General features: G+C 30.4%; 1 protein-coding gene across 1 annotated transcript in view; it reads left to right on the top strand.

Moving 5' to 3' along the window:
* The window catches only part of LOC135214395 (uncharacterized), a 13669-nt gene extending 12300 nt beyond the window's left edge, over positions 1–1369 (top strand). Inside the window, exon 2 of the mRNA XM_064248653.1 lies at positions 1–1369. This exon is cut by the window's left edge and continues 985 nt beyond it. The gene's annotated coding sequence lies outside the window, so the exon portion shown is untranslated.
* The last annotated feature ends 2306 nt before the right edge of the window (positions 1370–3675 follow it).

Below are 3675 nucleotides of genomic sequence, written 5' to 3'. Positions count from 1 at the left end.
CTTTAACCTTCAATATGCTTAGCATCTTGCTTCCCTAAGCTTAGGAGGTTAAAATTATTACTCTTTTCCTACATTATTTGGTCACTCCTTTGATATATTAGTCCTTTGATTATACACACACACACACATAGTATACTTATATGCATGTGTTTGTGTGCAATCTACACTCACTTTAATTAGCATAAGACAACAAAGAACACAGTTTTACAATATTTACATTTTCTCATCCATGTTAGGACAGTTTTATGCAGAGAATAACAAGCAGATAAGCAATAAGTGAAAAGTCATCGTAACTAAACCTAGAAAAAGAGAGAGAGAAACATAATCAGTTTGACCTTCGGTACATTAAAATTACGACGCAGATTGACAGGAACGGTCGAAGCATTTTGAAACCTGACTGATATGGCATGAAACAAAGGAGTTAATCATATATTGCCGGCTGTTTCATAGATAAGCTTATCAAGTTTTATCTGACTTAGGTCATGACTGCCCACCTGAATAACCACAGAGTTAGGTTGCATTATGTTATAATACAACATCACACATTTAAAGTAATATTTTTGCCTTTATACTAACAATCATTATATGACTGATCAACAGCTATTGTTTTTTTATGATGATATTGATAATGGATAATAAACATGACATTTTGTTTTGATGACTGATTGGTAATGCTCTCTTACATACCTATAATTCAAACTATAATTCCCACTTCCCTTAAAGTATGTGTAATGACTGGTGAACCTTGGTCAAACAGATATTCAGCTTGCATGGGCGGACCACTGGGAGTCAGCCCATTAAAGAATTAGTTTTTATTATAAAAAATAAGCAGTACTTTACAGGAGTTTAATGAATTCTGTTGGGTGTCAGGTCCCAGTGGTCTATCCATGAAAGCTGAATACCCACTTGCCCAAGATTTCCTGGGCATTACCATTGTAGAAATGTGAATTACTAACCCAAAAGTTCTAAAGATACATAAAATTGCAATATGCATGAGTCATCAAAACAAAGGGAGTTCTTCAAAATCCGTTATTATTATTATTATTTTGTTGCAAGTAATGGCAGTTTTCAACGAATTAATCTTATACAGGGTCTTTTCAATTCTCCTGATAATTCGTTTTTCTGACTTAGCTAAGTTGTTGAGTAGAATTCCAATATTTATATTTGTCATAATTAGGATATTTGTCAAAAATAGGTTATCAAAAATACTTCATTCTGTATATATTTTGCTTATATCTCTTTGATGGGTATAGAACCCAAGGCCATCAAAGAGGTATAAGCAAAATACATAATAAAATTTTTTTTGATAAAACATTTTTGACAAATATCCTAATTATGACAAATATGAATATTGGAATTCTACTCAACAACCTAGCTGAGTCAGAAAAACGAATTATCAGGAGAATTGAAAAGACCCTGTATAAGATTAATTTGTTGAAAACTTCCATTATTTTCAACAAAACATGTATCAAAGAAGGTCTGCTCCCTGCATATTATTATCATTATTATTATCATAAAGCATAGCAATTCTACAAAACATAAAATTACTAATATCACAACCTCAATGATATCTACTTTACAAATATGATGTTATATTATAACACACTTTGGTTACTTTGGTGAGCTGTAACGGACAAGTCCATTAATATCTGATAAGCTTACTGATAACAAATTTGTCCTTTGTTTCTCTCTCTCTCTCTCTCGTTTAGCGATGACGAGTCATTTCTTATTTCTTTGACATTCTTTATGCGTGAGACTGCTGATAACAAGGATGTGAAATAATGAATTTTTATTAAACTCTTCAACAACACTTCTTAATCCTGCTTTCTTAAAGATAAACAAATCAGGATTAAGGAGTGTTGTCAAAGAGTTGGATAAAAATACTGCAAATCCTTACATGATAGTCCGTCCATCAATCCGTGCAAACCGGTTACCTGTCTAACCCAGATTTCTCTGTGGAAAGAGGAGGAGGAGGTTACTGGTACACCTAGAAGAAGAAGCAGAAGTCTCCACGACACATTTCAGGGAGTGCTCCAGAGGAGGAGACTGCACCTGCACATGGCCAGCTCGATCTACAACACCCTCAAGGCCAATTCCATTGTCAATAATAATAGTAATAATGGATCTTTCCTAGATAGTGAGCCCAACAAAGTTAGGGGGTCGTTATCTGGAACTACTATTTCTTGGGGCTCATTATCTTTATGATATTTACAGCCTTTTGTTTATGTTTTTACGGTAATCACCAACAAGCTTGTACTAAAACCGCTGCAAAGGTGGATACATACTGCGTTAAAACCCTTGGGGGTGGCTATCTAGGAATGATCCATAATAATAATAATAATAATAATAATAATAATAATAATAATAATAATAATAATAACGGGTTGGAAAACATAAATGTAGTATATGTATGAAATTATGTACAGTATATATTTATATAACTGTGGTTTGTCTATGAAACTGTGTTGTGAAATATCTGAACTTTTTTCATTTTCAGTTTTACTTACTAAAAGTTTTTCTATTGTTGCATCTTTAAAGTTTTAATAGTATTTTCTTTGCATCCAAGTACTTTTTCATCAAATCATTAAATCACTAATAGTAATTTACAACTGCATAATTCTACCTCCATTTTTTATAAATGGCGAGGATATGTAGAATATGTACAAACTAGAAAAAAATAAAGAAAAATAAGAATTTTTCATTCCAGTTTATATTTTGTATACTTTCTATATGTTAGTTTTAAATATGTAATAAACTAATGGAATTAGGGAGGATACTTTCAAAATGAATGTTCTTTTACTAAGAAAATATAGAATATATATAGAAGTCAATTTTAATCAAAGTTAATATTTTTATTTGTTTTTTAATAAAAGCAACACAGAAAAAATACACATTCATTATTATCTGCTAAACAGATTATTTTTATTGCCTGTCTACATTTTAAGGTTTTCAGTATTCAAAATTTATCCAGAAATACTCTATTAGGAAAACAAACAAGAAGTTGAGCCTTCGATGAAACACTTCTACAATACTTGCATATTTCAATAATTTTTCATGAGTCAATTACTTGTTATCATCCACTATGAATCACTAATTAGTTACTGTATTTCTTAAGGCTCCATTCTCACCTGTTAAGGATATAGTACTTGGCTATAACCTAAACTCATCCATTTCCTGAGTTTTTTTTTTTTTCTTTTTTTTTTTTTTTAGAAATATCAGCAATGAAATTCTCTGTATACTTGTACCATTAAAAACATTAATCAGCAATTAAATTTTTTCTAATACACAACTATATATTAAATATTTCGTTACTACCTACTTCATAACTTATGAACCAATACCTTTAATTTATATACTTCACATTAAATTTAGAGGATAAAAACTTGCTGCTTTTATTTTTTTCTTATGAGTCTAGTTTCTGCATAAGTAATATTTTACAAAATCATGAATGTGTCTTGCTCAAAATACTCCACAAAAATAATAAAAACCTGAAAGTGTAATATGGGTCCTTTAAATTAAACCCTAATCTTTCCTGAGTAAAATAATTTTTCAATTGCAAAAATTGACAATTAACATAGGGTAATTACAGGTCTAGCATCAACAAGGCACATTTTTTTTAGTACAACAAAAATAGAAATATACAGTTTGTTACTACTAAACCATTAGTTCCAGAAT

The sequence above is a fragment of the Macrobrachium nipponense genome, chromosome 45 (assembly GCF_015104395.2).
Source record: "Macrobrachium nipponense isolate FS-2020 chromosome 45, ASM1510439v2, whole genome shotgun sequence".
Lineage (NCBI taxonomy): Eukaryota > Metazoa > Arthropoda > Malacostraca > Decapoda > Palaemonidae > Macrobrachium > Macrobrachium nipponense.
The sequence above is the reverse complement of the archived record's forward strand: the minus strand, read 5'-3'. Positions and strand labels throughout refer to the sequence as shown.